A 25049-nucleotide genomic window follows, 5' to 3' on the forward strand; every position below is an offset into this window, starting at 1 on the left:
TTTGTAGCTGATATGTTTTTCCTTATTGATTGGGTAGTGGTCTCATTTCAACCTCATTGAGATTAATTTGCAAATGACAACCACAATAAATTATTTTAGATGAACTTCAAACATATTTTGATTACTCATCTAACTTCACATGTAGCGCGCTGAGAATGGAAATTTGGTGGACTTCTATAAGGAGACACGTTGGTCGAAGAAAAAGAATAAGTTTGTGACAGATGCTACTGAAGATAATTATGTGAGTAGTGCACTAGTCCTTCCACTAGTATAGTAGTACTAGTACTTATAGTCTTGGCTACTTGATCTATTTATTATTTCTGATAATAATAAATAAGAGCATAAGGTTGTTAATGATCCTTTTAATCGTTGTTTTGCATTTGGGCAAAAGGAGATGCAAGGTAGATTGGATGGCCTGGAACCAGAGGAACGAAGTGGTAAGGCAGCAGCGACGGTCTTTAGGGAGGTCCTCGGACATCGACTTGGATATGCACGAGGACTTGGGGAGATGGTCATCCCCAAGTCAAGTAGACAACGTGACCAAGTTAAAATGCAATGCTAACAGTCAGAGATTGAAAGATACAAGAAAGATGCTAAACAACATAAGAAAGATGCCGAAGACTATAAGAGTCAGCTGGATGAAGTGAGATCAGAGGTGCAGGCTCTTAGGGAGCATGCGATTCAAACTGACAGGCTACTGCAAGCATTCTTTAAGGATCATCCCACATTCACTAAGTCATATCGCCAGACTCAGTGTAATGATTCCCCCGACCCATAAGGGGAGGTTTTCTAGTGTTTTTTGGCATTTTGGATGCTTTTTTGTTATTCAAAAAGACAGCTGGGCAATATATATATATATACACTATATATATAGTAAGGGGTATATGCCAACACTTGGGATATTGGGGAAGTTTACTTCTCACGACTGGATCGTGAGAATTTTTGAGCATCCTTGCAAAATATCATTACTATTGATATTTATTTGATGGTTCCGGTGCGTCGTTTCAATGGAAATTTCGAAGGACTTCAAAACCAACAAGTAAGTACTCTCTAAATCTTCAAATAAACCAAACTGCATTGGCCACAACCCTAGTTTTAAGGATTTACATATGAATTTGCATGCACACTAATTAGATTAGTCTATATATTTGTTGGTCTAGCCCTTTCTTTATAGATATTTCCTAGAACTCAATTTAAGACAAATAAAATAGGTAATGCAGATTTCTTTATAGCCCTTTTTTATATGCTAGAAAAATTTATAAGAAATTTATACTAAGACAAGTAAATAGGCATAGCCAGTTATATTTGTTATTATTTCACCTTCAAACATTGTGAAACCTAATTGTTGCTCTACTTTACTATTTCAAAGGGCCACGACTATTAAAGTTTGATAAACATTTTTAATTTGGTTGTTAGATGTTGATCAATGATATTGAAGCTTATTTTTTAATTTAATTGTGCAGTACCATCTCAAGTGACTTGGGAGGAGCACCCTTTGGCTAAGGTTTTCAGATTTTTACATAATAGAGAGTTAAATCTAATGTCGAGTCAGCAAAAAATTCCCTTGCTTTTCATATTGCCTCATTACCTGTGTCCAGTTTGTTTTCCCCTCTATTGTGACAATCCAAGTTCTCTACGAGATACATATATATCAGATTTGGAAATGTTTTTTAAAGTTGTAGGATTCAGGCACACAATAATGATTTTAATGAATATTATTTTTGCTAATCTGATACTTAGATTTAATTCAGATAGCTGATGAGATATAACCGTAGTTGACCAAGAATGTCTATAGTTTTAGGAGTTTCATCTTCCCGAAAACTCATGACTTCACGTGCCCGTCTCATTATCTACCATTTGAGGATTATTGTAAGAATTAGATTTCTGCCTCATACATTATCTAAAAGGGTATGCAGTTTTCATCATGACATGAAAAGTATAAAGATTGCTTTTGTCAAGGAACGTATTAGACTCTCCAAGAAAATTTTATGATACTTGTTTGTTATGTCTGTTGATTCCTTAGGTCGATTGAGTTTTCTTCTTTATAATTGTTTTGAAAAGTTACTGATTGGTGATGGACAGGTTAATGTAAATTGCAATAAAGATTAATAAACAATAACTATCATTTTACATAAAAAGGGGGGGGGGGAGAGAGAGAGAGACAGAGACAGAGAGACAGAGAGAGAGATTGTTGACATATGTTAGCATGTTCTGAGACTTAGTTGTTTTTTATTGGATCAGGTGGTGTACTTCTTATAACTCAACAGGAAAATATGGTCTTTAGCTTTAAGGTTTGAATATATATATATATTGAAATATTAGCACTTTGTGAAAGGAAACAATACAACCTTTAAGATCTAGTGATTTTAAAGCCTGTACTAAAAATATAACTTGGGAGGATAATTCTACATGTCTGAATTATTCTAGATTGAATAAAACAACCAGTAGTAGGATTCAGCAAGTAATGTTCCTATTACTCGTACAATTAATATTGCAATAATGGAAGTTGCTTGGGAATCATTTACTTTTTTATATTTTACAAGTTGGTAGAGATGTTATTAGTGTATACTAGCTTGAGATGGTGGCAGCTTTTGGTCCATCTTCCCTCTGGTAGTGAAAGATTCCTAGTTGTAAACCTTAAAGCCATTAAGTGGGTGACACCTCAGAAAGGACCTCGGTGGGACCCCTTGTATTTGTGTGCATACTAGGAATAGTAGGAACTGGGTGCATTACTTGGTGAGAAGGGTTGTTTTATATGATGAAAACCAACTAAATAAGGTTAGGAGCAGCATTTTACGCCAAAGTGGATAAAGAACCGAAAGTTACAGCTTGATTCTTCACACAATATGAATGCATGTAACGAGACTTATTCTTTCACTCGAGTCTCCCTCCTCACCATATATAAATATTGCTCAAGCCCTTTGCTTCTATGTTGTGCCTTTGAGAGATATGAGATAGCTAGCCAAGGTGTTCACTTGAAAACCCAACTTTAGCTTGAGAGAGAGAGAGAGAGAGAGAGAGAGAGAGAGAGAGAGAGAGAGAGAGAGAGATCAGAGAGAGGACAAAGACTCTAGGTTTTTAGTTTAAGAGAGTTTACTTCTGTTTGCAGAAATGGCCATTCACACGACATGGGCTTTTGCCTTTGGCCTTCTAGGTACAGACACAAAGTGCTATACATATAATCAGTATATATATAGTCGTTACTTTAATTAACGTACTTGTACTAGCTAGCTAGTGTTCTTCAACCTATTCCTCCCCGGCCATTCCCTATATTGAAACCATGAACAGATAAATGCCACTACCTTCTATATTGTTTTCTTGTACCCAATGCAAGTTAGTGCACATGCAGCTATACACAACGTTGAAACTAGCTAGTATCTTCTCATGACGTATGCATGGTTGTATAAAATTTATCAGCTGGAAAAGGAAAAATATCGATGCTAGTAATGACATTCGAAACTTCTCTCCGGCCTACTACTATTTATTTGATAACATATATAAGGTTGTAGGAAGGAGATCATAGCTATATGATTCTTCAAAGAATTAACTGACATGTTTTTTTATTAATTCACGTGTTTATGTTTTATTGTTGTAGGCAACATTGTTTCATTTATGGTTTACCTAGCTCCACTGTAAATACTGCTGATCTTTTTCTGTTTCTGATTGCTTAATCTCTTTCTCCATTTCACGATTACTAATTTTTTCTTTTTTGGGGTTTATGGCAGGCCAACATTCTATCAGATATACAAAAAGAAATCCATTGAAGGTTTTCAATCAGTTCCTTATGTGGTTGCACTCTTCAGTTCAAAGCTGTACTAAGTTACTTCCAACCCTATAAAATAGGTTTTATGACTGACTTTCTAGTTTATTTATCGATATATGGATATATTGTACAGTCACATTCCAACTTCTCGATATTTAAATAATTTGTACTAATATTTTATGATCAAGAAAGAACTATTTATGTCATATAGGGTGCTCAAGAGTTTGTCTTTGTTTCGCCTATTTTAAACAGATGGGAACATTCTTCAAAACATTCAGTGCTGTTCATTGGCGTGCACTAAAGGCACCAACAATACAACTTGGTAGCTCTTTGATTTTGGATGTAGTAGAGGCTTGAACATGTTTCCAATATTAGTGATGATTATCTCTTCAGCAACATCAGTAGCTCAGCTTGTACTTGATATGACAGTATAATGCACCACCCAGTGTAAAAATATATATGACTTTGGTCTCATTGAAAATATATATGACTTTGGTTTTGTTGACGACTTTACTTGAATATTGATATATTCCAAATTTGTTGATGTATGGATAATTAATTAGCTACTCATGTCAATCAGGTACAATTGGATGAATGACGGGAAAATATTTGGTTTTCATGATTAATGCATGGGTGAAAGATTAGACGTTGTATTCTTACAGGATTTCATTTAAATGAAAATAACCCAGTATTCCAAATGTAGGAATACTGGGTTATTAAAATTTGAAATTTTTAGGATTTTTCAGTGATTTTTCAATCGCTGCCAAAAACTTACAAAACACCATAAATCAAAGTAGAAAGCAGAAAAAATGTTGGTATTCCAGCGATTCAAAAATCGCTGGAATATAATCAAATGGCCGTTATATTATTTTCCGGCGATCAAATAATCGCTGCTATATTTAACCACGGCGATGACAAAAACGCTGGAAAATATATTAATGACTATGTTGTTAAATACCGGCGTTTAATAAATCAATGCAAAATAGATATGCCGGCAATTTATTAAACGCCGGAATAGAAATTTTAAACTGTAAAATGTATTCCGGCGTTTTATAAATCGCTGGTAACTAGAAATACCAGCGATTACTGAAACGCCGGTATAGAGATTTCAAACTGTAACATGTATACCGGCGTTTCAGGAGTCGCTGGGAAATAAAATAGCAGCGATTAATTAAACGCCGGCAACTAATTATCCATGATAAATTTCTTAGCTAGCATTTCATAAATCGCCGAGTAATAAATCACCAGCGATTTCTAAAACGCCGGGAATTAACTTCCAGCGATTTCTAAAACGTCGGTTAATAAATTGCCAGCGCTTTCTCAAACGCCGGAAAATATATTACCAGTGAATTCTAAAACGCCGCTTAATAATTTGCCGTTTTATTATTTATTTATCGGCAATACATAAATCGCCGGTAATTAATTTCCCGGCGATTTCTTTATCGCCGGCATAGAATTTTAGGTTTTTTAGATTATGTGCCAACGATTATGAAATCGCCGGGAAATATCTTGTATAAAACGGCGATTTTTAAGGTTCGCTGCAGTATAGAAGAAATGATTGAATAGTTCCGGCAATTTTGTGGCGAGTCTGTAATCGCTGGTATAGGTGTTTGACGTATGTGTCATGTTCTATTTTAAGATTCTGTTGTACGTGTAAGTTGGTTTCAATTGCTTGCTACCAGTTTTCCTTTTAGTTCGGGTTTCTTGTATATGGCTTTGCTTATTTAAGCAGCCGAGGTTATCAATGAAAGGCAAGTAATCATTTTTTATTCAAAACTTGCGGTACTTTCTCACCCGAAGAGAAACCCATTTACTTATTTTCATATTATCTGAGTTTGGGACCTATCATATTCTGGCCTCTTAATTTAATGCTTGATGAGCAAGATTAATAATAAAAAATGAAAGAATATAACTAAGTCAGGTTAAGCTTCTCTTTGCTTTATGTACATCATGAAGTTTATCTGTCGAGTCTATAAATATTAAATCGGTCATTGACTTAAGGTGCAGTGTAAAAAAGGCAAATGTTTTTATTGGACAATTGGCTTCTTATTCTCAGTGTTTCCTATATAAAACCCGCCCGTTTGTATCTCAAAGCTGTCATGGGCTTCCAAGACCAATTCAAAACTCGAGTCTTTATACATCAAGCAATTTATAAGACCAATTCCAAGCTTGAGTCCTCCTAATTACATACCTCAAGTCATTAAGTGCTATATAAAGGTGAAGGTGTGCATTCCTCTAATATTCCCAAAATGGCTTATTGCAAGGTTTCTACTACCACCTTTGCATTTATTTGATTGCATTTCTATTCCTTGCAAGGAATGTTGCTCCCCGTGAAATACCCAACTACCCCAAGAATATTGCTACTCCTCGAGAAATCAGTACCGGATTTCTTCAATACGGTAAGTGATATGAGCATATAATTAACCATAAAGAATCAATAATAGCATCAAGTTGGTTCCTTCAGTCGATTAATTACTTAATCTTGCCTTGTCGCAGGAGTGGATCAGATTGTAAGTCATGGTCGTGATGATATTTGAAGAGTTCTTCGATATTATCACCAATCACCTCCCGATGGGCAGGGAAGAAGTCCTGGCGGGCACGGCAAATAGAAGAAAAACGGTTTCATTGTAGAGCTTTTGTACTCTTAGATACCGCAACTACAAAGCTATATTCCTTTTAGTATGGTGGATGATCTAAAAAGTCCGTGGATGTATAATTTTCAAAGCAAGTGTGTGTTACTTGAGCTAATAATATAGGGCATCATGGTTTCAGGTTCAGTGTAATTTCCACTCAGCAATAAAATGACATGGGTTACCTGATTTCATGTTGACAATATTTACAAAATAAATTGGCATATGGCATTTTTATGGATTGATGACGAGCAAATCTCTTACTTTGAAAATTTATTCTGTACTTTGCTTATAGTTTAATTTCATTTAGTTTGAAATTAGTTGTTTAAATCCTCTCTCATCTGTGCAGAATTGTAATACTTGGTAAGAGAAATAAATGGTTAATTTATTAATAAGAATAAATTAGAAATAACTAAAATAAAATTTAAATTGAGTGGATGAAGATTAGGGAATGAGATGTATCTATGGTGTACTTAAAAGTCATTTGAGAAAGTGTAATGAGCCTTAGGTGAAAATTTGTGAAATTTATTTGGAATGTGATGTGGATGCTCTTGAACAAATGCCACTTCTTATAGCAACGATAACTAGGCTAGACATCCAACAGCTGGAAACTTCGAGGAAAGGATTGCACAACTGCTGTCTGCCCTATGCACTCTCCATCTCCCCGGCCCCCTCCCTCATCTGTGGCTACTCCAGTCCGGCCAAGCGAAGTTCGAGTGATCACACAACCAAACTTTCTACCAACTTCGAAAGCATGCATCAAATGTACTCTATCCTGGCCATCCACCCGCATGCAAGAATTCCCCAGCTCATCTTCAGCGGTTGCTTAGGAAATGTGAACATTCCATCCAACTTCATGCCTGAAAAGTGTCTTAAAACTTTATATATATATAATAACACCTTGTAAATTAGAGAGTCTAGTTCTTGATATATTTGACAAATATAAACATAAATGTGAACCGCTTGTGTTGAATAAACAACACGCGGTACAAATAACCATTTAAAGTCAGACTAGTTTGGGTACTTATATATATCCAAGCTGTATATATTAATGATCAATATATATATGGCCTTTAGCTAAGCACATTAATCTTCATCTTGTATTCACAAATATCGTAGTACTCTGGTCAAAAGTAATAATATATATATAACTATTTATCATGGACGTCGAACGGTCAAATTTATAATTACTTAAGGCCATATTAAGGTACCATAATCGTGGCTTCGAATCGATTTTCTTTTGTTCTAAACATCAAGCTGCATGATCCAATTAATAGCTATTATCACTACAAGAAATTTTCTTTTTAGGGACAAAATTTGTTAGGGATGAAATTTATTTCGTCCCTAAAGATACTTTTCAGAGACGAAATTTAAATTTCTTCTCAAAATAGGGAGAACCTTATAAATACGTTCGAACTAATAAATATTAGTTCGAATAGAAGATTTTGGAACGAATTAGATCGTCTCAAAAACCGTTCAAACTAATAAAATTTAATTCGAATATATAATTAATCTATTCGAATTAGTAATAATTCGTTCGAACAGTATTATTTAATTGAAAAGATATATTGTTAAAATTCTAATAATACATATTTTTTCTATTAATTTTTTATCATTTTCAAATTAAATAAAAATTTCTATATATTATATATTATGATTTACAATGAATTAAAATATTTATGAATCATAAATTAATTTTATGTAATTATTTTAAAAATATTTTAGTTAAATAAATATTACTTAAAGATAGTGTTATTTTTTCAATTATTGTGAACATTAAGTATAATGAGAAGAAAATATAATTAACAATAAAGAGGCTAGCAAACACTAAAAATAAAAATCATACATTAATCACATCCCAAAAAGAGTTAAACGTTCTATGCAACATAAAAAAAGTAAAATAATAACTAACAATATCTATTTATTAAGTAAATCAAAATCCTCCTGTAAGATTTGTAAGCGTCCTTCCAAGTCCTGAAGCCTATCCATAATGGGCTGAATGAAGTCCCTGAATATAATTTGGCGGTGCTCCACCAATATAGCTCGTACCTCATCCGGAGTAGCCCCAACAGGCTGTCTCTCAATAGGGGCAGCAGCAGTAGAAGCTGGATCAATAGGTGGAGGCTGATCCTGATCCTGTACTGCATGCGTCCTCAGCAAGTGAACCCTACTCTTGCTGAATGTGATCCTATTAACGGGCCCCATCTGTCGTGTCCTCCGCTCAGTCGAAGTCAGTTGAACCCCCGATTGGAGTAGGAGGTTAGATATCAACAGTGCAAATGGTAGACTACCTCCACCCGAATAGCGTGACTCTGATCGAATGCGGAGGAACAAATATAATGCCAGATCAATCGGCTCCCCCCGTGCTAACCGTAACAAAAATCTGGCCCACTCGATCCCGAAATCAGTCTTGTGTTTTTTCGAATCAATATTATATCCGACAATCAGATTAAGCATTCTGAAAAATGCTATACAGTCGGCCTGTCGGATCACTTTACTGCCATCATATGGAGGAGTGAAGGCTCTCGCACAATGCCACGAACCTGATCGTCTGTGAGACCATCATCAGGTACCTCAACGCGGCTCTCACTATCATCTGAGTCGATATCCAGCTTTGCGGTCTGTACATCCGGTGCTAGCGATGAGGATGTGACTGGTGTGTTCTCTCCAGATGGTGTAGTCGCTGCTATCTCTGGTCTTGGTGCTGCAAGATATGCACCGGGCTCCGGCCGCAGATCAAGAAACTTAGCAATAACGCAGGGAGAGAAGATAATACTCACTCCCCGGACTACTAAGTTGTAGCACAGAGCATTACTAGACTGCTCTCCCATGGCACGGTAAAACTCACCGACCATCTCAAGATATGTTGCGCCCCTCTACCGATAAATATGGGTCCATCCACGATCGATAATGATATCATGTATGCTCCAACCCTCCCAATTGAGATCACGGAAGTCATCCAGAATGATCTCCCGCTCAACAAGTATAGGCCGCACGACAAGCTGAGAATGAGCTACTTCGCTACTTTGGCCTATTTGGGGTCGGGAACGTTTTCTTCCACTGCTACTTGCCATTAGAATACTGTTGATATACAAAATAATTATGTAATTTAACTAAAGTGAATATTGTCTACTTATAATGTTGTCTTGCAGTGTTTGGCAAGTCTTTATTCGAATGGATTAAAAGTCGTTCGAATTCGGGCTGCCAAATAGCATGTTTAGTTCGAATGATTAAAATTCAATTCGAATGGCCTCAATTTTCATTCGAATGAAATAAAAGTCCATTCGAATGGAATTTAACTTCATTCAAATGACCATAAAAGTAATTCGAATGAGCTCATAAAACATTAATTCGAATGAGCAAGAAGTCCATTCGAATGAACATCTTTTCCATTCGAATTAGCATAAATTCCATTCGAATTGAAATAACTTTAATTCGAACAGAATATAAGCTCATTCGAATGGGACTGAGCCAAACAGACATGGCTGAGTCGACTCAGTCCCGAATCTACAAATTGAAACAACGCAATGTACCAATATTTTAATCGGTAGAAATGATTGAGGAGTAAAGCCCCATCATTTCTACCGATTACTTTTGAGTCATTTAACCCCAAAACAACAAAATGGGGTCGGATTGGTTCAAAATCCGAACCCCCCCAAAACTTATTGAATAATCGGTTAAAACGGTTAAAACTCTAAATATTTAACCCATACCTCTTGTTGTAGGGGATTTGAGCACTTAGTCGGAGTTTGCGGCAGCGTTGGGGCTGCGAACGGCGGAGGATTCTATCGGTCTATTCGAATGAGAGGATGCACGAATGGCCGGAGAAGAAACTGTATCGCGGCTTAAATAACGTAAATTCGTTCGAACGGAAAGGGTATAAGTTCAAACTGAAAGGGTATCTGTTCGAATGGATATTGTAATAATTCAAAAATAATTTGATATATATAAGTACAAGAGGTAAAACAATATATACTGGTATTAGTACTAATATTTAAATTATGCAATAGCTGAGTATAAAATAATCTCAGGTAAAGCATTGCATTATATTGTAATATACTAAGTCTATAGTAAAACATTGCATTAAATATAAGTATAAAATACATATATCTAATATATTTAGTTTGTGTATTAGTAATTAATAAACCAAGTACCTAGAATATATTAAAAAGTATTATAGTACTATTAGTTTTCAAATATTTATGCTATAATAGATAGTATTATACTATTAGTGATACTTAGTGTTATACTTATAGTGATACTAATTATAACACTATTAGTGATACTAAATAAAATATTAGTTTATTAGTAATACATAATATTATAGATTGAAAAGAAACTTAGTATTATGCTATTACTGATACTTAGTATTATAACGTGTATTGTATTTTATTATATACTAATAATAATATAATAAGTATATTTATATATTTCTTTTATTATCTGTTCGAACGCTAATAAGTTGTTCGAATAGATATAAAAATTTTGTTCAAATGAAGTTTTTTGTTTGGAGGGAAAATTCGCGCCAAATTATCGATATATGCTGGAGAATATTCCCCTTTTTTCGTTCGAACTGAAATATTATTAATTCGAACGAAAAAATTTTGTGGGAAAAATTCGCAGTTTTTTTATTTTCGCATTCAAACTTGTAAAAAATCTGTTCGAACGCAAATTCACATATTATTAACTCGATCCTTTAACTTCATTTTCACTCGGATTGAAGTTTAAGAAAGGGAGAGAGAGAGTGTGGCAGAGGCTGATAGAGAGTGTTGTGGAGAGAGAGAGCTTCAAAAAGTGAGAGAGAAGAGATTCTTGAGAGAGAAGAAAGAAGGAGAAGAGGTAAATGGTATTTTTGTTATTTTTCATTCCGTTTTTCGTTTACAAGTACAATTTCATTTCTTGCATTTATTTGTTGGGATAGAACAGTTGTTTACTGTGTTTTATGCATATATAGGTATTGTGGATTGATATTTTTATTGGATTGCAAAAATTAGAGGTAAGTTTTTATAGTTTTCTAAGTTATTTAATAATCATATTTAGGGATAATCATATAGTTTCCAATGTATCGTATTGAAATATATCATCATCTATGTGAAAATTGTATTTTACGATTCAGTTTGTTGCTCTTTTTCGTGATTGGTTTCTGGTTTTGTCCCATTCTAACACTTTGAATACTGTTCGAATTGAATGTAATCAGTTCGAACGGAATCAAATGATGGCTTTATTCTATTCGAACATATTGAGTGTTTGTTCAAACAGTATCAATTAGATGATAGTTATAAAGTAATTATAAAATGTAATTATAATGTATAATTGTAAATATTTAAGTACTGTATTGTAATATTTAAAAACTTAAAATATAATTATTTGATATTTAATAAAAGAAGTTTAATGTATTAGTGAAAATATTTAATAGATTAATACTAAAAAAAAACCATAAAATATAAGTTATAAAAAATTATAACTACTCTAATTGAAAATATTTAAGTAATCTAAATAAGATAATTAATACTCTAAATATTCTTATTGTACTTAATTAAGAATATTGATGTATAATTAATTCTATTTAAGTACTCTAATTAATAGATTAATACTTCAATTATAATTATAAAATATAAGTTATAAAAAATTATAATTAAATATGCAGAATTATTTAAGCTCTCTAATTAAGATGATTGATACTCTAAATATTCTTATTGTAATTAATTAAAGAATATTGATGTATAATTAATTCTATTTAAGTACTCTAATTAATAGATTAATACTTCAATTATAATTATAAAATAACTTATTTTTTCAGAATTATTTAAGCTCTCTAATTAAGATGATTAACATGATGGAATCTTTAAGTAAAGAATTATAAGTACTTAAATATATGGCAAGGCCCATCATGTATATTTGTAATGTAATCTTGTAATGTATTTATGATGTATACTTGTTATGTTTATTACTGAGGTATTGGATTTTCTAATTATTTTACATGCAATTAAACTTTAAACCCGTTCAAGAGTTGTGGCCAAACATTCTCGTAAATAATGTTTGGGTACAACTCTTGAATTGTCCAAAGTGGACAGTTTGGGATTCTATCATCTATATGGCATATATATTCAGTTAAAACTCATGTGTTAGTCAATTAAAATTTTGGTTTAGTATTTTCTTACATTCTTCGAGTATGTAGTTCGTAAGTTTCTCGGCCCATGAATAAGGTCGATGACTTACCGTGACTGGCATACTTGAAGAATTGTAGGGAAATGCTGCCGAAATTTTTACTAACATACGAGTTTTAGACTGAGTATATATGCAATATAGATGATAGTCTCTCGAATGGGATAGGACCAACTACCTTAAAAATATTTGGTACCCAGACACGTTTATTATAATAGTTTATTGCTAGTGCTTATCCCATGAATTGGGTTTTTTATAGATGGATAAGAGTTAGATGTTGTTGGGAGATAGACTTGGTCGAGACTATAAGCAATATGCACAAGGGGTGAAGTCTTTCTTAGAATTTGCTTCTAGGAGTGTTGATAGTCGAGGATTTATAAGATGCCCATGCAAGAAGTGCAAAAACCTTAGTTCATATAATATGATGGCTATGGAGGATCATTTATTCGTAAATGGGTTTGATCCAAAATATTCACATTGGGTTTTACATGGCGAACCATTTCCTAAGGGAGTTCGATTTGGCAGTAATCTCAATCAGATGGATGAATGTAATGAGATTGGCACGGACGACATAAATGATGATGTTTCTGATGATAGCAATGATAATGGAGAAGATATGACTGAAATGTTAGGGGATTTTGGCGCAGGCATATTTGGTGCCAAGGATGGAGAAGGAACATCTGCACAATCATTCGAGAGAAATGAAGAATTTAGATTACTATGGGAGGATGCACAACAAGAATTCTACGCAGGGTGCACCCGTCATAGCAAGTTGTCATTCACTGTCTGTCTGCTCCATATTAAGTCTATTTGTCGTATTTCTGCAAAGGCCATCGATATGTTGCTTGAATTATTTAAAGAGGCTCTCCCATAGGATAATGTAGTACCTCGAAATTTTTATGAAGCGAAGAAATTGAAGCGAGGTTTAGGATTTGATTATAATATCATCCATGCATGTAAAAATAATTGTATTCTCTTCTAGAAGCAGTATGCAAAATTTGATTTATGTCCAGTGTGTCATGAGTCAAGATGGACATCAGATAAGCGTAATGTACCCCATAAAGTGCTAAGACATTTTTCACTTATTCCTCGACTTCAGAGATTGTTTACTTCCCGGATGACTGCGACAGATATGACTTGGCATCACACAGGGAGAGTTCAAAATGATCAATTCCTCACGCATCCTGCAGATTCCTTACAATGGAAGAAATTTGATGACGAGTATCCATGGTTTGCCAGAGAACCTTGCAATGTACATCTTGGGTTAGCAACTGAGACTTTAATCCATTTGGCAACATAAGCACTTCTCATAGCACCTGGCCTGTCATAGTAATGCCTTATAATTTGCCACCATGGAAGTGTATGAAAGATCCCTATTGTATGATGACTTTATTAATCCAAGGGCCAAGGTCACCAGGAAATGAAATAGACGTAAATTTGCAGCCAATGATAGCAGAGTTGAAAGAGTTGTGGGAGCAGGGTGTCAATACATATGATATGGTAATGTCGAAAGAATTCAAGATGCATGCTGCAGTACTTTGGACAATAAATGATTTCCCGGCATGACGTAATTTGTCTAGGTGGAGTACGAAAGGAAAGATGGCTTGTCCTATTTGTAACAAAGATACACAATCTCAGTGGTTAACGAATGGTCGGAAGTTATGTTTCATGGGACACCGTTGATTGAGTTGAATTATTGCATTTTTAATGCTTTTGGAACCAATATATATTAATTCTTTCATTACTTTATCATTGGTTTTATTTGGAAAAATGAATAAATCAAAGTTGTGATTTTAATTGATTAAAAGCATGAATTTCTGCTCTAATTTTACCAACTGCCAATTAATATGGATTATGGTACATTTCGCTCAAGCGGCGGCTTCTGGCCGCTTGAGCGAAGTCAGGCAGATTCAAACGCTCAACTTCCGCTCTACAGTGGGCTCGAGCGAGATGCGGGAAAAGAGATCGTTCGAGCGAAGGCATTTGGCCGCTCAAGCGAATTCAAGCAGAGTCGAACGCTCGATGTTCGCTCGACAGGCCGCTCGAGCAAACTTAGGCAGAGTCGAACGCTCGATGTTCGCTCAACACTCCACTCGAGCGAATATCGCATTTTTACAGATCAGGGTTCATTCCGCCGTCAGAGTATATATATGTTTTTTTTACATCTTAGGACGACTCTTGGGCTGGAAAACTCGGTTTTTGAGTAGAGAAACACTTAGAATTCATTTTTCCTTTGATTTTCGTTCAGATTCGAAGAGGAGGATTCATTCAATCGATCATTCACGCAGCTACACAATTTTCACTGGATCATTCACTCACACTGCAGCAGATTGAAGAACTCCTTGAGGGGTCCAATTGCCACTGCAGCTCAGCCTCCTCCACCACTTCGAATCTTCATCTCCATTCAACTGGCTTGATCTTTTCAATTCCCTACTTGCTATTTCATTTCAGTTTTGAGTTTCTGAATTATTTTAGAGAATTTTGATTTAGACGTTTGAGAAATTTATTTGTTATTCATTCAATTCATGTTATTTATTTTTATCGTTTCGTTAAACTTTCATTTTAGTAGTGATTACAATTACGGTGGTTTAATTTGAGAATTTGTGATTTGAATATAATGATGAACCCTCGAACATTGAATTTGGGGTTTTTCAATTTCAGTGCATATTTTGTCAATTACTTCCTAATTTAGTTTAATTCTTAATTTAGTTTTATCAATTTCTGAGTTTAATCTATTAGTCCTTTACATTCCGATCCGACAATCAAAATCCAAAAATATGAATCTAGTCCAAGACTAGTGTCCTCTCTCATCCATTGCACATACCATCATTTTATTTTCTCTTTGTGAAGTTTTTCACCTTTTTCAACGAGTTTGATTTCTAAATAACTTTCCCTGAGGAGACGATCTAGGAATTTATTCCTAATTATTACACCACATCCTCCTGCACTTGGGATAACTTTCGTGCTACTCATTTTTGAGTGAGTCAACCGTCGATATCTACCTCATGATCATAGATGGCGTTCAAATAGAGCATTGTTTGATGGAAGGGTTGAGCGTAGGTCATCACCACTAGAGTATTCTGGTCTTGATATACTCACTCAATTGGAAGATGTTCCAGACAATAGATTTGGAAAAAATGAAAGATGTCAAAAGAGGAAAAGACAAGTAGTGGAATTGAATTGGACAAAAAAAGTATTTTTTTTTTTGAGTTGTCATATTGGTCTACCTTGACACTCCGTCACAATCTAGACGTTATACACATTTAAAAAAATATATGCGAGAATATTTTGGGTACCCTGATGTCAATACAAGGGAAGACAAAAGATACAGTCAACTCTCGTAAAGATTTGAAAGAGTTGGGAATAAAATCGGAGTTGCATTTACAAGATACTAGGTCGTCAGCTTATATGCCCCTTGGATGGTATACACTTTCGAGTGATGAGAGAAAGATGTAACTGGTTCATGACAATCAAATTACCCGATGGTTATGCTTCAAACATGTCAAGATGTGTCCGACCTCATGATTGGAAGATAACTGGTCTCAAAAGTCACGACTGCCATATATTTCTGCAGCGATTGTTGCCAGTTGGTGTGCGCGGAAAGCTTACTCGAGATGTTCGTGCAGCTCTGATAGAATTAGGACAATTTTTCAGGAATATTTGCAGTAGAACGTTGAAGATTGATGCCTTAATAAAAATGGAAGCTGACATTGCATTGATATTGTGCAAGTTTGAGAGTTTGTACCTGCCTTCATTCTTTGATGTAATGGTTCATTTGGCTGTGCATCTACCTCGTGAGGCTTTAGTTGCTGGCCCCATTCAGTATAGATGGATGTATCCTATTGAATGTTTTTTGGGAAAACTTAAGCGATCTATAGGGAATAAGACTCGTCCAGAAGGATCAATCGCAGAGTCATATATTCATAATGAGTGGCATACATTTTGTTCAATGTATTTTCATGGGGTTGATACTAGATTTACAAGACCAGATCGAAATTATGAAGGTGGACAAATGAAAGTTTCGTCAGCATTTACTGTGTTTTCCCAGAAAGTACGTCCCATTGGTGCACAAGGGGGCTATGACCTATATGGGCAAGAGTTTGAAAGAGCTCGCTAGTATGTCTTAAATAACTATAAAGAGATTGAACATTATTTGAGGTTAGTGATGATCATCTAATTTAATAGTATTTTTAAGTGTATTTATAATAATATAATATATATATTGATACCAATTAATAGCTCACATTAACATACGCAGTGAACATATACAACTACTTCGGACGAATGGTGTGACTGACGTAGAAAAGATGAACGAATAAAAATTTGCCTCATGGTTTGAACATACGGTATTACTAAAAATAAATATGCACAATTATTTTAAATTTTATACATTTTGTATATGGTATTGATATTTATATATGATATTGATATGAGTAGAATAAAATTTATTTATGTAGGTTGCATCAAAATATAGTGAACATTCAAGTGAAATCTCACCAGAAGTATATGCTTTGGCATGTGGTCCGTCTAAGTGGACTATCCAATATTCAGGATGTTTGGTGCGTGGATATAGATTTCATACAGCAGACAGAGAACAATATATGAAAACTCAAAATTGTGGAGTTGTAGTCGAAGGAAGTCATGGGGATGATAATATCGACTTTTACGGAATTGTGGAAGATATCATAGCGTTAAAGTATGTTGGGGGATATATGGTCTGGTTATTTAAATGTAATTTGTGGGATGTTTCAAATCCTAGGTTGGGAGTGTGTAAAGATGAATATTTTGTAAGTGTCAATACCTCTCGCAAATGGTATGAGGATGATCCTTTCGTTCTCACAAACCAAGCAAATCAAGTTTTTTATTTAGATGATCCAGAGTTCGGAAATCCATGGCAGGTAGTCGAGAAGTTTGCACTAAAAAATGTATATGATTATATTCTAGAGGCAGAGAAACCACATGAAGAAGTTGATAGTCCAGATCATGAAGAAGCATATCAAGAAAATGAATCAGGCATCAATCTATTTGTTGATCTAAGCCAATATGACATGATCCCATTGCGCAGAGAAGATGTTCAACCCGAAGTAATTGAAGGTGATATGTCGGAAGAACATGAATCAACTGAAGTGTCTACTGATGATGAGAGCGACTGGTCTAACAAAATTGATACCAAATGATTTTCAAACAGATATTTGTGTAGGTATAATTCTTATAAAAAGATTCTTCCATTTGTTTGAATAATAACTTATTATAATTTCAAACAAATATGCCTCCTAAACGCGAAAGAACACGTGAGCCATCCCCACCACCTACTAACTCCCCGTGTGATTCACCTGTCAACAATGGTGGGTCAATATCACTAGAACCAGAACAAGGTATTTTATCATTGCATATCTTTTAAATTATATGATTATTTTAATTAAAATATATGATTTAATTTTTGTACATATAGCTATTGTAAATCAGCGTCGAGTTAGAGGCATTACGAGGGGTGTCGGCATAGAGAAAATAAGAAAAGTAGGTAAAATTAAAGTTGATATACCTGATGATCACACCGGTGGCTCTGGGGATTCAGCAGCTTGGCTTGCTTCTTATGTTGGTACACTTACTCGCACGTATGCACCAATGGCTACATCCTCCTGGGCTAAAGTTTTCCAAGATGTGAAAGATCACATAAAAAATCGTTGCCTGGTAATAAGTTACTCAAGAGAACATTTTTATTTAAATAACTTTTGAAATTATATTAATTGCTTCTAATTTTGAAGGATGAGTTTGAACTAAATTTTGGCCGACGAGAGGATCGACTAACGATTGAGGAGCTGATGTCGAATGCAGGTACAAAGGTCGATGCCATGCACACTATCAGAAGTTTAGTACTATGACAGAGGCGCCCCAAAATCCATTCCAAGCAATGCCACCAAACGATTGTGAGAAAGTTTGTAATTTATTTGAAGATTCTGCTTATCAGGTAATTTCGTTGCTGTCCTTTTTTAATATGATAGATGTATTAAATATAAAATTATAATACTTTTTTTTAGCAACGGAGTACGGTGAACAAAGCAAATAGATCAAATTTAACGATACACCATCATGCGGGTTCTCGATCTTTTCATCGCTTGTAAAAAAAAAATAGTTAGTTATTTTATTTTCCATTAACTATTAATACATACACTTTTCTGGTTTAAATTCTGATATTAATTTCCATTTTGCAGCAAGAAGAAAATCCTGCTGATTATGATCTGACCCAATTGTATGCTAAAGTACATAAAAATCGTGATGGTGTTTGGAGCAATCCTGAAGCAGAGGCAAATTATGTAAGTTTAAGTTTATTTAATTTCATTGTCTAGATATATTTTTGTTACCTATACTAATTTTAATGTTTTTCTTTTTGTAGGACAACATGAAATCTTTTAAAGACACTGCTGCGGATCCATATGATGAATCATCTGTCAACAATACTCAAATCTTTTCTCAAGTTCTTGGATCACATTCTGGATATTTGAGGGGCTTAGGACGTTGCGTGAAGTCATCCTCAACATTGTCATCCTCTTCTAAATCCAGATCAAATGACGACCAGACTAAGAGGTTAGAGGAAGCTACACTTGAGATAGAACGATTGAAGTCGAAGGAAAAAGAGTTGCTGACCCGATTAGACCAAGCAGCAGATTTAGAGGCAAGATTAGAAGAAAGGCTACAATTAAATAATCAAAAAATATTTGAACAATTTCAGTCAATGATATCTCAAAACCCTATGCCACCAGTACCACCACAATCATAGTTCATTTAATTTTTTTAATTACCTTTATTTATGATGTTTGTAAACAAATAAACCAATTGATGTATGTTTGATTAAATTTGTATTACTATTATCATTTTAATTAAATTTTATTCTGTTTGATCAATACCATTCGAACTTTAAATAATGCGTTCGAATGGTAAATTACCATTTATGCATACATTCGAACAAAAACATATCCATTCGAACACAAAAAACTCATTCAAACGTATGGGGAAATACAATCACTGCCTTTGTTCGAACAATTAAATATTCATTCGAATAACGATGTTTTCAAAACTTCGTTCGAACAAAATATTTCCTTAAATATATTGTCTGTTCGAACAATTAAAATTTTTCTTCGAACAAAAGTCACTTCAAACTCTGTTGTTCGAACGGATTCGATCAGAGATGGTTGTTGGTTCGAATTATCATTTCCTATTGTTTGAACAGTAATTTTTTCATTCGAACTACATTCTGAGACGAATTTTTTTTTGTCTCAAAAAAAATTTCTCGTTCGAACAGTTTAGACTGGTTCCGCCCAATTCCGTCCCTAAAAGTACTTTTTGGAGACGAAATTCAATTTTCATCTCCAAAAATCTTCTGAGACGGACTTTCTGAGACAAAATAGAGACAAAAAATTTTCATCTCCAAAAACTTCTAGGGATGAAATTCTTATTTTTTGAGACAAATTTTTTTGTCTCTAAAAACCAAATCTCTTGTAGTGTATATAAATTAAACACCCAAATATATAATTAAATTTTCTTTTCTATCAAGATTCAGCTAGCAGTCTTGCTCACCAAAATCCTCCTATTTCGTATCGAGCACTATAGTACGCTAGCTAGCTGATCAAATGAACTCGGAATTTCATAAGCTAGCTAGCGTTTCTCCTATCATAACCATCGATCACGTCCATATACAATTAAATCATGATCAAGTGCCTCAAATATTTAGGGTTCTTGATCAGGCCTTTGGTGCGGTATAATATATATAACTAGCTATATATAATAATCTACGTACCTTTACCTTGCAATTAAAAGAAATAAAAATAACCGTGCAATTAAGTTACAATATTAGTTTTAAGTTATAATATATCCAAGCAATCATCATGCCTAAATTAATATGGTATTTAATTAAGCATGCATCATCCTTTACATCAGGCACTTATTATGGCCTCTTAAGTCGTTGCTTGCTAAACATAAAGAGTAATAAAAAAAAAAAAAAAAAAAGGACAAGATCAGCCAAGTCAGATTAAGGTTCGACTTTATGCACTAGAAATTTGATCGGGATCTTCGATCTCAGTCGTTGTTGACTTTAATTAGGTGAACGTCAAATTAGGAGGCAAGTGTTTTCATTGGACAACAACTGGCTTCTTATATATTAATCTCTATGTAATATTGGTAATTTCCAACACAATTTCCTTCATAGAACTCGTCCGTTTATGATCACACAGATTCCAACCTTGAATACTTCAGTGTGTGTGTATATGTATATATATAGCTCAAAGTCAAGCTTGCAATTGGCTTCCAAGACCAATTCCAAACTTGAGTTCTTAAACCCCAAGTAATTAAGCGCTATTTAAAGGAGAAGGTACCTTTATAGTATCCCTAATATTCCTAATTAAAATGGTTAATTGCAAGGTTTCAGTACTATCAGTACTACCATTGTATTTTACTTGATTCTATTTATGATCCTTGCAGAGGATGTTTTTACCCGAGAAATAATATCACAACCAATTATTTGCTTTCCAAGAAATCACCGGAGTTGTTGATCATGATCACCACGGTATGTAATTTTAGTATGCTAGCTAATTATAAAGTTGTTTAGCATATTTCAATTTTTGTTTTCTTTCCAGAAAAATCAGACTCTTTTTAATTCATGAGAGTAGCTCTATGAACAAATTTATATGGAAGTGATGTCCTATATGTGTGTGTGTGTGTGTGTGTGTGGAGTTTGAAGTGTACGGCCTACAGAGAATGATATATAATGCCCTATTTTTGTTTTTGTTAAAAGTAGAAAAGCAGACCCTTTTAATTTAGTAGAGCTAGCATTGGCTAGGAACTAAAACTTTGAAGAATCAATAACAGTACTATCAAGTTGATTAACTAATATCTGGCCTCATCGCAGAAGAGAAGATTGTAAATCATGGCATTATAAGCAACTAGAGGAGTTTAAAAGCGCACGGCACACCTGGCGATGGGATGGTGATGTGAACCTCAATCGACTCGCTTTGAGACCCAACAACAATATTGGAAAACAAACCCAAGAACGCCAAACTCAAGTCTATGGATGGAGAATTTAGACCCGTTGAGATCTCGTTTCAAGAACTTAGATTATATCAAAATCTAGACCCGTTGAAATCCCGTCTCAATAACCCAAATTACAAGGAGGAACGCCACAAAGGTTGTGATTTACCTTTGATAAGTTCAAGAGTTCAATTAAGAACAAGAGGAGTAAACTCAACTCACAATGAATATGCATCAATTGTCTTACCTTCTCAAATGAGGCTATAAGTGGTTTAAATAACAATCCCCAATACCCTAAGTGAGCCGCGGGTACTGTAGCGTGAACAGTGCCCGGGCTACAGTACTTCTAAAACCCTAGTTCTCTTTAAATAATAACTTTCCAAATATGCCCTTGGCCAAAATACAAGGCCTTCCCAAAAACCTTAGTTCAGTAGAAATAAGACATGTGTGGGCTGACATCCTCAAGCCCACTTAGTTTAAACTAATAAAATAAGCTTTTTTATTAAAATAAATAAGTCCAAGGCCTTCAATAATAATAAGCCCAAGTCTTGTCTTTCGTAGCATATCACGTGGATGAAAACTGGATCTCCTCCTCTCAAGCCCATCTTGTATGTTGGGCTCTTGCTAAATATGTCTCAAGTGGATTGCACCCCCATCCATGCATAGCTTCCTTGATCTTCCTAGCTCTTGATCTTATAATTAACCCATCTGAAACTTGCAAATGATCTTTACGACTTGGTCCACCTTGGGGCCCATCATTCCCCCTCTCCTTAAATGGATTCGTCCTCAAATCCCTACCTGGATCAAAGGGAAAAAGATCAGTAACATTGAAAATAGCAAACACATGATACTTATATGGAAGATCCACTAGATATAAAATATCATTAATTTTATCAAGAATTTGAAAATGTCCATCCAAGCTACTTCTGTCATCAACAGGTAAAGGCATTAAATTAATCAAAAGGAATAAGTGGATTAAAACCAAAAACAACTTCAAAAGATGAATGAGAAATAGTAGTATGCATGGTCTTATTATATGAAAACTCTAATAATGACAAATGATACTCTCGCAAACGTTCATGCAACAATTCAATGAATGGAAAATGATACTCGCACAAATGTTCATGAAACACATCTAAGGTCTTCCTTACACCAAAATGATCACTCAAATTATATGAAACCTCAATGAATGATAAACCATACTCCCAAAAGTGTTCATGCAATACGCCTAAACTCTTCTTTACACCAAAATGACCACTCCAACTATATGCAAACTCAATGAATGGGAAACAATACTCCCACCAATGTTCATGCAATATGCCTAAAATATTCTTTATACCAAAGTGACCACTCCAACTATATGCAAACTTAATGAATGGCAAGAAGTACTCCCACCAATGGTCATGCAACACGTCTAAAGTCCTCTTTATATCAAAATTTTCCAACAGACCACATCCATGCACAAGCTGCTCACGCATAAGACTAGTAGGCACACAAAGTCTTTTCTCTCTAAACAAGTACCGATCTAGTCTATAGAACTTACCAAACGATATTTTCTCACATACTCTATATGCACTAGCCAAGCCATCATTAATAACATACAATTTCTTATCATATTCAAGTCTCAATAATTTTGTATTTAAAATGATGACAAGGACATACCTTCTTGCTAAAGCATCAAACACAAAATTTTTCTTACCATGTATGTACTGAATTACATGAGGAGAGGTCTCAATGAATTGAAACCACTTGGCATGAATTCTATTCAACTTACCTTGTCCTTTCAAGTGTGTCAAGGACTTATGTTCTTCAAAGAAAGGTCGGGTAGGGATTGTCGCACCTGGCATAAAATCAATGTAATACTTTATCTCTCTAATAGGTGGCAATCCACTAAACACTCCGGTAGGAATTACGACCTTATATCCCTGCAACAAAGAGATAACAATACTAGGCAAAGATTCATTAAATCCGTTAGTAGTAAAATTCTTAGCATAAAAACTAACCTCTCTCTTTGTTTTTCTCTCACTTTCTTCACTCATGCTTTTCTTTTTACTCTCTTTTTTTCTTTTCACTCTCTTTTTTTCTTTCACTCTCTTTTTCCTTTTCACTCTCTTTCTTTTCTTCAGTCTCTTTATTCTTTTCACTCTCTATTTTTTCTTCACTCTCCTTCTCTTGAGGTTTTGGCCTCATTATTTCTTTTTTTCTCAATCTCACTTTCACTTTTTCTTTTTTTCTCAATCTCACTTTCACTTTTTCTTTTTTGATCAATCTCACTTTCTCCCTTTCTTTTTTGATCAATCTCACTTTCTCCCTTTCTTTTTTGATCAATCTCACTTTCACTCTTTCTTTTTTGATCAACCTCACCTTTGAAATTCAGTTGGTCCTCATGGACCTATGTTGGAGTTAAAGAAGCAAGTTTGATTGTTTTTCCATCCTTTTCAAAACTGTACATGTTCCAAAACCCATCATAGATCCCTCTCCTATCACACTACCACGGCCTCCCCAACAAAATATTGCCAGCATGCATAGGCACTACATCACAAAGTACCTCATCCTTGTACCTCCCAATTGAAAAAGATACTAACACTTGATTATTTACCCTAACCTCCCCACAATCATTCAACCACTGCAACTTGTATGGTCTAGGGTGTTTTAAAGTAGGTAAATTCAATTTCTCAACTAAGGTAGTACTAGCAACATTAGTACAACTTCCCCCGTCAATGATCATACTACATACATTGTTGTTGATGTGGCATCTTGTATGAAAAATGTTCTTTTCTCCCTGCTTCTCTGTATCATCCATCTTACTATGTGTATTGACAGCACGCCTGACAACAAGAGACTCACCATATTCCTCATTCTTATACTCATGTTCAATACTAGGCTTACGTCTCCTCCTATCTCCCCCCACTTTGCAGATTTCTAATCAATGCACCTTGTTGATCCATCCTATTCCTCACTTTCCCCAACCTCAAATTTAACTGCTCAAGTTGTTGTTGCATGGCTTGCAACACAAATGAATTATTTGACATCCCCTTTGGTTATGAGTCACTTTAATGAGACATTGTATGTGCTGCACAAAAAGAATATTAGTGGAAAAAGACCTCACACGCTCTCCCTTACATGTTTACACTCAAATAATGGCACTTCACTCGTGTTTCACTCTAAATTGACTTTTTTCTGATAATGATCTCACACTCTCTTGCCTTTTACCTCAAGAGTTTTCCCACTCAAGTTCTTTCAGAACTAATTGAACTCAATCAAGACAAAGCAACCTTGTTTAATCCCAACTAGCAATTAGATCCAAGAAACAAGAACAAGAGAAACACGGAAGGAACAATAATGACACGAGAATCAAGGAAATTATATGAGGGAAAGAGTAAATTACAAAACAAGACAAAAACTAGAAAAAAATGTATTTAGCCCTTTAAAGATGGCTCAATCAATGCCAAGTCACTCAATTTCATATG

At 34.6% G+C, this 25049-nt stretch overlaps 1 long non-coding RNA gene across 1 annotated transcript; it reads left to right on the forward strand.

Annotated features, from left to right (window-relative positions):
- Nucleotides 1-5959: 5959 nt before the first annotated feature.
- Nucleotides 5960-6636, forward strand: LOC122289153. Its single transcript, XR_006236126.1, has 2 exons — nucleotides 5960-6162; nucleotides 6260-6636. It is a non-coding gene; the product is annotated as an uncharacterized LOC122289153 (long non-coding RNA).
- Nucleotides 6637-25049: the final 18413 nt, after the last annotated feature.

Source organism: Carya illinoinensis, chromosome 12 (assembly GCF_018687715.1).
Source record: "Carya illinoinensis cultivar Pawnee chromosome 12, C.illinoinensisPawnee_v1, whole genome shotgun sequence".
NCBI classification, from domain to species: Eukaryota; Viridiplantae; Streptophyta; class Magnoliopsida; order Fagales; family Juglandaceae; genus Carya; species Carya illinoinensis.